We start from the raw sequence: 11,980 nt of genomic DNA, 5'->3' as shown, positions 1-11,980 counted from the left end.
GAAGTCGAATTTGCTCCACAGGGATAGTTGGGATTCAAGTGTTCGTTCGAATTGAGAACCAAAATAGAGTTGTAAAACAGATTCTTTAAAAACAAAAACAGATTTGTTGCACACAGAAAATGAAAATTAGCAATAGAAAAGAGAGATTGAAACTAGTGAAAAAGAAACGTAGAAAATTCAAGTCTACCATCATAAGTCATCCAAAATGCTGAATCGTTCTAAATATGACTCAATCCACGTAGCAAGTCATTGCTCGTGGATCGGAAGATGATTCGAAGTAACCATTGATTGTGACCCACAAGTATCCATGAAAATCTCTGACTTAGATAAGATTTTTCGACTTATGCTTCCATTCATCACAGAGCATGAGTGTTCTTGAACTTATTTAAGTAACACCTATCAAAGTTTGAATTAGAAGTATAAATTAGATGATCTTATCATAAAGAGATTCACAGAATTAACATATAAAATATAAATAAAGAATTAAAACAACATTGGTAGGATGAACTTGCTCCGGCATCCTTGATCTCTCTAAGGAGAATCTAGCCACTCATAGCAAGGTTCATAGTTGCAGCAATAAGAAAATATAAAAGATGATAGATGAAGAAGATGATGTAAAACATAGATGCAACTTGATTCTTTCTTTGATGGCTTCTCAAGAGAATTATAATAAGAACTAAAGGAATGAAAAATCTAACACAATCAACTCTTGATCCTCTCAATACCACAAAATACTCTCTCTAAAAAAAATAAGGAAAAATACAGAGAAATTAGGGAGAAGAAGAGGGTCAAGAGGGACCCAAGAGGGGACCCCTTCTTTGAAATCAACCCTCCAATTTATAACATTCGTAATCGGGTTATTGAGTCAACTTTTTGATGATTCTCTTTGAAAGAACCATTCAGCTACAACCACCGAAGTATTTGGAACATCCTATACAAATCTCGAGGTAAAATTCTTGAGATCACCGTGGAGTACTAGGGCCCTACAGCGGCACGATGACGTGGCAGCGAAATTCTTTGAGATTTTGTTGGATGCTCACTCTTTGCTCGCACATTATAATCGACTTTGTTTCGTGATTTGATAATTTCCACATGCGCTTTATTCATCTATAATAAATAATAAAATTTCATTAGCTCTCTTAATTGGAGAAATAATTAAATTTGTAATTATTTAAAGGGATTAACATTTAAAATGTGATAGAATTTGTCAAATTATGGTCCAAAAATCACATTATTGGGACCTTATCACACTCCTAAATCTCAATTTTGCTAATCCCGAGCAAAACTTAAATTTAAACAACTCTTCTTCGTGAGATTCTCGACTGCATTTAGCATATGCAATAAGCCCTTGAACCCCTAGGTTACCCATAGTGGACGAATTTGACTCGTGAAGATTTGTAGTGGATATACTCACAAAATTCTAATACTTTACAAAAATATTAAAATCAAAATCAAAGTATGTAAAATGAACATAACGACATTTCATAAATCAGTCAAAAGTCATTTACGTTTGAACAAAGTTCTAAGTTTTTATTCCTCATTTTTAGAAAATTTGAAAGATAACTAAAGTGCTTGTGCGATTTTCTGATATATTTTTTTCTTTTTTAAAAACAAAATCTTTTTAGGAACAAGATTTCACCTCCTAACTGCTAAGAATGGTCGGTTCTACCTAAGTTCTAACTCGAAACTAAACATCTTGTTTGGGATTGTGAAAGGTGTGGATGTTCCAGTTTACTCACGTTTTTATCATTGACAACTTTCACCTTACTGCACTATTTGGTCTCACTGGACTCTTTTTATTTTTGTAGTTTTAGCCATCTTTGACATTTTTCTCGTATTTTTCTGATTCTTCTTTTTTTAATTTTTTCATGCGTCACTATTTTCTAATGTTCTTTTTACAAAAAGCAGGTAGCCTTTTTCAAGGTACCTAGTTTAATCCTATGGTTGCTGTCCAAGTGATACTAACTTCAGTTCTATTTTTCTTCTAACCACCCAACCAAAGAACGAAGAAGTCATAGTTCACTAGATTAGGTTTCTCCTAACATTCTAGACAGAGAATATGATCAACTTTTATTCCATAAAATCTTATCTTTCAAAGTACTCAATCAGAAGTGAATTTTTAAAGTAATTCTTTCATGATTTTCTTAATGAGGAATAGCCAAAAAGAACTTATGATCAAAAGTTAAGACATGAGCCTGAAATTTGAAATTCATATGTAAGCAGTACATAGAAAGAGTTTAAAGAAAATATTTTGCAAGTGTTACATTTTTTTTAATTTTTTAATTTTTTTTGAAAACAAGAAACTATACTAGCAAAGAAATATAACGCAATTGTGAGCTAACCTAATACCCCAAACCTAAATGATATATTGTCCTAAATATGCAAGTAGTAAGGAAAGAGAAAAATGTTAGATCACACCTGAAACGAATTTGGCAGTACTGTGCAAAGTCTTATTACAAGTAAAAGTTATAACAATGATAATTTCCGAAACAGTTTTTTGCATAAAAAAATCCTACCTAAAATAGAAAAATAACTTAAAAACGTCATAATCTAAAATTTAAACCCATCTTAATCCGAATATTCAGTGGCTTGTGCCTTCTTCTCCTCAATATAAATTAACATCTATCTCTTCTACTCAATCAACAATTATTGACTAGGCTGCAGTCTTAGTGGCACTGATTGATTTGGTTTGAGAGTGGACTTGAAGAGGAAGAGAATGAGAAAGTGATTAAGATTAGAGGTTTTTTTTTTTAAATTTTATTTCCTAACTACACTACTTATTAAAATAAAAGCACATGGGTTGCCTCCCAAGCAACGCTAAGTTTAACGTCTTCAGCTAGACCTATTAAAAGGTCTAATATTGAGGAATTTTCTTAACATTCATTTTGACAGACACAACGATCGACTTCCTACCTCAAATGATAGGCATACATATTTTTACCATCATTAGGACTTGGAAATGATTTTTTAAAATGATCAACAACCTTCGTTTGTCCTCAGTTCTTAGCGTCATCACCTTTTCGAAAAAAATTTCAACCCTCGTATTCCCTAAGAGAATGGAATTTGTAAAATAGGTAGGATCTTTACAATCTTGTGAAAAGATTGGTTTAATGGGGTATGAGGTTGGATCAGTAATAGTCGAAATTGGTGTGATTAACAAATTAGAATTCATCCTTGGTTCTTCCTGAACAATAGTCTTCTCAAATGGTGAATCAGTTTCCTTAGTCAAATTTGTACAACTAAGAATTTGAAACATTGGTTGGCTCTCAAGGGTTATCTCATTTGAAAATTGATAATTCTCTATTTCTTTTAAGGACACAATGATCAGACCTACTTGGACTTCTATCATTACTTCGGTTGGAATTGTAACCTCATTGATTTGTATTTGAACTTCTATTGAGACGGGGTTATCAGTTATTGATAGACAATCATCGAAATCCTCAAAAGAGTGAAATTGGTCACTAAGATTATTTTGAAAGAATGGTGGATTTTCTAGGATTGAGATATCCTCATTTTCAAATTTATCAAATTTTCATTCTTCTAAAGATAGCGCTAGGTGACTCAATTGAGCTCATATGCTGACTAAGGCTTGACCCATGTCCTATTTTTGTTGGTTTAACTGTTGTTGTTGATTTAACAATTGTTGTTGAATTAAGATTGTAGACATCATAGACTCTAATGACAACGATTGAAGATAAGACAACTATGAGTGAGTGGATGTTGGCTGAGGCTCTGTAGCTCTGTAATTGAAGAAATATTGAGAATCATAGGATTGTTGAGAAATTATGATTGGATTCATCATCAAGGTGTCATGCATATAAAAATCCTCATGGTTACCAAAATGACTACCCTGAGTGAACTCGTTCTGACACGATATGGAATCTGAGGAAAACCAATTATCTACGTGGTATGGTTGGTCGAACGAACTAGGTGTTGACATCCAATATGAGTTTTGAGAATGATGCATATTAGCCTGTATAGCACGAAGCATGGGCAGACTCGGACAATGCTCAGTAGAATGACCATACTTATCAGATAAGCCGCACAGGATCCAAGATTCTCTCCTAAACTCCGTGACGATGTAAATCTGTTTAAGGTTCTATATCTATTGTAACATACACTATGAACTTACACACAAGAGAAGGAGGAATTCACACATGAGAACTGGGTTCCTATGACTAGACAGTTCCTAACTGGTTCAAAGGATTAATCTAAGCCTTCAACCCAAATCTCTGAAATTGAAAATAGCTAGTTTAATCCCTAGGGGAGAGGTGATGCACAATGCTGAGGAAGGGCACTCTTAAGTCACCTCTCGTCTACAATAGACTTGTGTCTATCCCCCTAATACACGTACTACTACAAGGCAGGATTACACTTAGGCACTGTTCACGATCAAGAAGTGCAACTTTTGATTAACTTTGCTTAATGAGCTCAATGAAACCTAAAGTCAAATCTAATCAATTTTAAATAATTAATGCTATGAATTTGATTTCTTAAAAGGGCAAGATATCGGTGATGAAATCCGATTCTTATCTTATGGTGCCATCTTCGTAAGGATGCCCTTATTACTATGTGCGATCCAATGTGTATAGATTAGTCACTCAAAAGTAATACAAAAACTCACTAGCAAGAGATGTGTGAGTGTTTCGAAATTTTACCTCTTGTTCTAGATGGGGGATGATCGAGCTAAGTCGACTCAGTCTACCAACACCAAATTTGGTGTACGAACCCGATGGGCTAAGATAATTTCATCCCACTATCGTTCGTCCCTAAATCTATTACAATCCGAGCCCTCTCAGATGAAATTAAAAATTAATACAAATTCAAGTTCCTAATACAAATTATTTCTAAGAAAAATAAAATGAAAAGAAAATTGGAAGTTGCTGATCGCCATCAATGTTTTTGGCACTCAGAACACTATTTTATTGTACAACAAACATGTGTACTTCATTTATGCCATTCAAAATAGAGGTCCCACGTTTTGCATGTCCCGCCTTCTTTTGGAATCTTTCATTGATGCCTTGTCAACCAAAAACCGATCCTTAATCCTTCCTCACCTAATTTGTCGCTTACTCCAACACCGTTTAGGCGTTTCTCTTGCTGAGTTGGCACCACAAGGTCGTCTCATCCGTATCAAAGAATTTTTAGGAGGTCGAGCCTTCAAAACTTGTGTCCAAGGTTTGTGGAAGTCAGACTTTCTGCATGAGTAAGAACATGACAGTCCGCATGGGTATGGAAGAGCAGAAGAAGAATTCGATGAGCCTGTAGAAAATGAGACTCGTACTTCGAGTCCGAATTTTGATGATGACACTTGGCTCGCACAAGTACCTCAAAAAGGCCACAGTACGACTTTTTCTAAAATTTTCAAAGGCTTGAAAAAAGTCAACTCACGTTAAAAGGAAATTCAAAAAAGCCAACAGGCCATTAAGGATGATCAGCAAATCATCATTGAGCAACAATGCAGATATTGACATATAACGAGGAAAAGTGTGCACGTGCTCAAGCTAGGACTGCACCTAGTTCTGATTCCGAGTAGACTGTTTGGTTGTAGGTTGTGTGTGCTAGTGTATGTTAAGTAGGATTGTGTGTGTTGGTGTGTTTTGTTTATTTCAGTATGTTTGGTTTTCTGTACTTAAACTCTATGTGGTATGCTTTTAGTTTTTACATCCTGTGCAAACCACTTATTTTGGTTGTACCCACAACTTTTGCGATGTAATGAATTTCGTTTTCAGTTGTATTCTAAACTCTTACTCTTTAATCATTAAGGACAATGCTAAATTTAGGTTTGGGGTGTGGGATAACACATTTCAATTCTTTGTACATTTTTTTCGGTACATTTTTAAAATACCTTTATCAAAATTTTTATATGTACTGTCATCATACGAATTTTTAAAACCAAGCTCATGTCCAATTTGTGTATAAATTCTTATTCCTCAAAAACAAGATATTTTGCAAAATAAAATTCACGCCACTTCTGATTGTAGTGAGAAAGTTATTTTGGATTAAGAGTTGTCTTCTTCGTTGTCTAGAATGAGAGGGAAAGCTTGAAAATACTGAACTTAGACCTCATTGTCCTTTGGTTGGCTGGATAGAAGAAAAATAGAACTGAAGTTGATATCTTTGGGACAACAACCATAGGATTAGATTGGATACCTTGAAAATGGCTACCTGCTTTGTGAAAAAGAATATTGGAAAAATGATGAAATATGAAAAAGTTGAAAAGAAAAGCAAAAAATGTGAATAAGATCAAATCAAAACAAAAAGGTTAGAACTAAAAAAGTGCAAATTGTGAAAAAAGTCCAATAAGACCAAATAGTTCAGTAGGGTGAAAGCCGTCAATAGTAAAAACGTGAGTATACTGGAATATCACAGATAAAGTCCCTTAGAGGTATTAAAGTGAACATCCATACTTCTCACAATCCCAGACAGGAGGCTCAGTTTCGAGTTAGAATTTAGGTAGACCCAAACATCTTAGTAGTTAAGAAGGGAAATCTTATTCCGAAAAATTTATTTTACAAATAGAAAAATTTGTGCACACACTCAAGATATTTCTGAAAATGATGAATAAAAAGAATTTATGCTCAAATAGACCTTTGACTGGATTTTTGAAAATTGGTGTGATGGCATTATATGCAATAATTTTGAAATTGATATCTCTTAAAAATATTTAGAATTTTATGGGTATATTCTTTCACTGCAAACCCTCACAAGTCAAACTCATCTACTAGGGGTAATCTAGGGGTTTAAGGACTTACTGTATAAGCTAAATGTAGTCGGGAACCTCATGAAAGAGGAGTTGTTTAAATTTAAGTTTTGCTCGGGACTAGTAAAATTGAGGTTTGGGGGTGTGATAAGGTCCCAATAATGTGATTTTGGGACCATAATTTTACAAATTCTATCATATTTTAAATGTTAATCCCTTTAAATAATTACAAATTTAATTATTTCTAAAAACTAAGAAAGCTAATGAGATTTTATTGTTAATTACAGATGAATAAAGAGTACGTGGAAGTTATCAAATTACGAAACGAAGTTGGTTACAATGTGCGAGCAAAAAGGGAGCATCTAACAAAAACTCGAAGAATTTCGCTGCCACGTCACATCATCACGGTAGGGCTCTAGTACTCTTCGGTGATCTCGAGGAATTTTGCCTCGAGATTTATACAGGATATTCCAGATACTTTGGTGGTTGTAACTGAATGGTTCTTTTGAAGCGAATCATCCGAAAAGTTGACCCAATAACTTGATTACGAATGTTATAAATTGGAGGTTCATTTCAAAGAAGGGGCTTTGATTTTATCTCTGTTTTTCCATTTGTAATTCTCTACAATTTTCTTTGATTTCTTAGTTTTTGAGAGAGAACTCTTGATTGTAGTGAGAACATCAAGAGTAATCCAATCTTTAGTATCCTTTGGGAACTATTAAAGAAGGATCAAAGTGCAACACCATCTTCTTCACCTATCTTCTCCTTTCTTTTATTATTTTCTACAACTTTAATCCTTGCGATGATCGGCTAAACTCTCATTAGAGAAGTCAAGAATACCGGAGCAAGTTCACTCTATTAATGTTGTTTTAATTTGTTATTTCGACTTTACATGCTAAGTCTATGAATCTCTTTAGGATAAGATTATCTAACTCATACTTCTAATTCAAGCTTTGATGAGTGTTACTTAGATAAGTTCAAAAACACTCATGCTCTGTGATGAATGGAAACATAAGTTAGATCATCTTGTTTAAATCAGAGATCTTCATGGATACTTTTGGGTTACAATTAATAGTTACTTCGAATCATATTTCGATCCACGAGCAATGACTTGCTACGTGGATTGAGTCATAATTAGAACGATTGAGCATTATGGATGACTTGTAATGGTAGACTTGAGATCTCTAAGCCTCTTTTTCACTAGTTTCAATCTCTCTTTTCTATTTCCATTTTCTATCTTGCTACAATTTGGTTTTAAAACCAATCTGTTTTCAAACTCTATTTTGGTTTTTAATCTGAATGAACATGTGAATCCCAACTGTCCCTATGGAACGAATTCGACTTACCCAAAGTCCATATTTTAATGGACTCAATCCAGCTAATGGAAATATTTTTCAAGTCAATGGCCAAAGACTGAAGCCATTTCAGAATTTCCCACATTCTCTAGAGAAAGACTCATTTCTAAGTAATCCTGTGTACCAGGATTAGCTTTAATTCCATGTCTGGCTGAAGACATTAAACTTAGCGCTACTTCGGGAGGGACCCTTGATTTTTATACATATTCTGTGTGACTAAGTAGGATTTATTTTGTCGTACTTTCTGTTGTTTAAACTTTATGTGGTGTGCTTTTAGCTTTTACATCCTCTGCAAACACTTACTTTGATTGTACCCACAACTTTTGCGACGTAATGAAATCTGTTTTGAGGTGTACTCTACGTTGGGGTGCCAATATCAGTCCTCAAATTTTATTAGTCCATAAGAAATAAGGATATATCTAGAGGAAAATTCTATTTTTCCACTTTTATTTGACGGAGAGTCTAGGGTAGAAATGTTCTTGTTCACTCCAGTCACAATTCATTTAAAAAGGGTTCTTACTTTTCCACAAAAAATTAGATCTATAAAGACTTTGAGCCTGTGTGGATTGACTTTTCTAAGTACTTCTGACTTTTGCTGGGAGTCAGAAGCACTTTAAAGGTGTTTAGATAAATAACTCCTAGAAAGAACTACTTTACTGTGGAGTCATTTTAGTACTTTTTCACGGAGTACCGATGGTGCTACTTTTCTAAACTACTCTTGCGCGGAGCCACAAAACATTGTCAAAATGACGGGATTGGGACAAGTATGCCCCTCATAAATTTTGAAAATTACAAACCTACCATCAAAAAAGCAATTGGAATAATATTATATTATTATCCATTAATATGGTGGTAGCATTTTGGTGTAACATTTGGGACAAGTATACCCCTAATAAATTTTGAAAATTACAAACCTACCATCAAAAAAGCAATTGGAATAATATTATATTATTATCCATTGATATGGTGGTAGCATTTTGGTGTAACATTTGGGACAAGTATACCCCTAATAAATTTTGAAAATTACAAGCATACCCTCAAAAATGCAATTGTAGTAATACTATATTACTATCCATTGATGTGGTGGTAGCTTTTTGGTGTAGCATTTGGGACAAGTATGCCCCTCATAAATTTTGAAAATTACAAGCATACTCTAAAAAATGCAATTAAATAATATTTTATTATTATCCATTGATGTGGTGGTAGCCTTTTAGTGTAACATTTGAATTTGGATTTCTAGCTCTCCCAATTGCTCACTCAATGATTTATCCATGAGCATTCCAACCATGGTTGAAATTTTCTTATTACAAGATTGATGTGAACAATTACACATAAATTTACTATCCATTGATGTGTTGAAAGTTTCTTCATATTTTTAGTGATTGTATATATTTGCTCACAATATCTTCTATTTGTTTATAATTATTGGGTGTTTATATTAGTTTTTATGGATAAAACAATAATTTTTATTTCTTTTGAAGAATAATTTGTTGAGTTATAATATTAAAAATAGTAACTGATACTTATAAGGGCATTTTGATCATTTTAACAGAATCCAAAATAGTTTCCAAACACAAAACTCTATCAAAAGTATTTCTGAAAGTACTTTTCAGAGCTTGCATCCAAACACACAACAGTTATCTACCTACTCCAGACAATACTTCAAAAAGTACTTATGTCCTAAGTACTTCTGGCTCCTATATCCACATGGGCCCTTAGCTTTTTAAAGTTGTTATTGAAAGGGCAATTGTGAATTTTTTTAAATAAACTCCCTCAAAGATCTATTTTAGAATAATATTTAAAAAAAAAATATGTCCTAAAAAGTCCATATTTTTTTATGTAGGGACTTTTCAGTATATATTTTCAACAAAAAAAAAAAGGCCTTTGACGTTATTGTCCCTAAAAAAGAATGAATAAATTTGAAACCCATCATCCTTAAGCTCATTAAAAAAATCCTTTCTTACTCACGAGATTTAAATGTTGGAAAAAATAAAAATTTGAGTATAAAATAAAAAATGTGGCCATATTTAATGATTAATTTATAGAAGTATTTGAGGAAAAACAATAACTCTAATAATTTATTAAGATGTTAAATGAAGATTAATTACAACCTCATAACCCTAGGGGTTGCCTAGTGGCAAGCCGAGCTTTGATGGGCTCCCCATGAAGGGTAAGTCAAGTGTTCGAAATCCCATGAAGTAATAAATTCCTTAGGGTCATCCTTCAGAGCCTGGTTGACCCTCGACTCAACCAGTTGCACATTAGGGCTTTCCGAGGGTATAGTGCGTGTGACCATGGGATTAGTCTTGTCTGAACAGTGGGGATACCCACAATAAGTGAAAGAGAAATAAAAACTCATAATTAAAGATTCTAAAAGAATAAGGACATTTAAATTATAAGTTGTGGAAATCCAATGCCCCCCCTCCCCCCCTCTGACATACGATCACGTACACATAGATCATTTGCCTCAAGATAGAAAAGAAAAGATTTATTGATTTGCATATCTTGAAGCAAATGATCTATGATTCTGTGAGGGGGGCGTATGTCCAGGGGGGGGGGGGGGAGGGCATCAGAAAATCACTATTAAAAAATTATTTATATACACAACATACATTGGAACAGTTAAAATCAGATGATTCAATTTTTTTTTTCCAAAAAGAATGAGAATATTGGCCCCACTTTTTGAGACATCTACACCCACTTAAAAAAGAAAAGAAAATGATCAATGGGCCCAATTTGTATTAGTACTTAGATCCACCATTATAACTAAACATTTGAAATCTAAAATCCTAAACTTCTACTCATGTTATTGGAGAAGACGAAGAGAACACCTCTCAGTTCTTCCATTTTATGTTAATTCTATGGTTTAAAAGGTTTTAAAAACCATTATTTCGGCGGACTACAACAATGGAATTTGGTTACCATTGAAATCTCATTCTATTTTTAGGTTTTCTCATCGATTTATTTTATTTGTTTGAGCTCAAATGAATGATTCGCAAGAACTCAATCTAAAAAGGAAATGACTCAACCAAATGACCACAATTACAATGAATAGGATAATTCAAAAGTTGTTGATAAAACATTTATCTTTCCATGCATTTATCGATCTTCGTTTCCGTATTTTTTTATTTTGCAAAAAACCTCCGTGTTTACAGGACGTGCATGACATGGTTTAAGTCATGTCACTTGAGTCCTGTCGACTTAAGACACGTCGTCATTTCTTATGAACATGGCTTAAGCCATGTCACTCATGTCATGTTGACACAAAGTTTTTAGGTGTAAAAATGTATGTTGAAAGGACACATCTGTCATACTTAATCCATGTCACCCAAGTCCTATGGACATGACTTAAGACATGTAATTCACGTTCTATCAACACAAAGTTTTTAGATACAAAAAAATGTCGACAAGACACATCTGAAATTTATCGACATGGATTAACATATTTTATCTTTCAGGGTCGATATAAGCAAACAAAAATAATAATTTTTTTGTGTAGATTTAACGTATTATCAACAAATTCTTGTTATTGATGCTTTCTAAAAATAGTTGTCAATGTTTCTAAACATTCAAATGTTATACATTAAAATTTTAACTTTAATCTAAATCAATTCCTACCATTTACCCTAATTTTTCTGTCGTTTTCCTCCATTACAAACTCATTATCAAGTAGAGATGATAAACAAACAAAAGAACTTAAGTTTAATGTCTTATAAGGTTCAGACCAACTCTTAGCTGAAGATGAAGTTTTTTGTGAGACGACAACGTCGCGAGGAAGAAGTTCAAGTGCATTTGACGAAAACATATTTGGTTGGTGCATATACCATGTGGGTATATTAACAAATTCGTTATAAATTCCATACTAAGTGGGTGTAGATGTCTTGAAAAGTTGGTGCGCGAATTCTTTCTTTTCGAAAAGCAG

The sequence above is a fragment of the Akebia trifoliata genome, chromosome 11 (genome assembly GCF_017979445.1).
Source record: "Akebia trifoliata isolate Shusen 1 chromosome 11, ASM1797944v1, whole genome shotgun sequence".
Lineage (NCBI taxonomy): Eukaryota > Viridiplantae > Streptophyta > Magnoliopsida > Ranunculales > Lardizabalaceae > Akebia > Akebia trifoliata.
The sequence above is the reverse complement of the archived record's forward strand: the minus strand, read 5'-3'. Positions refer to the sequence as shown.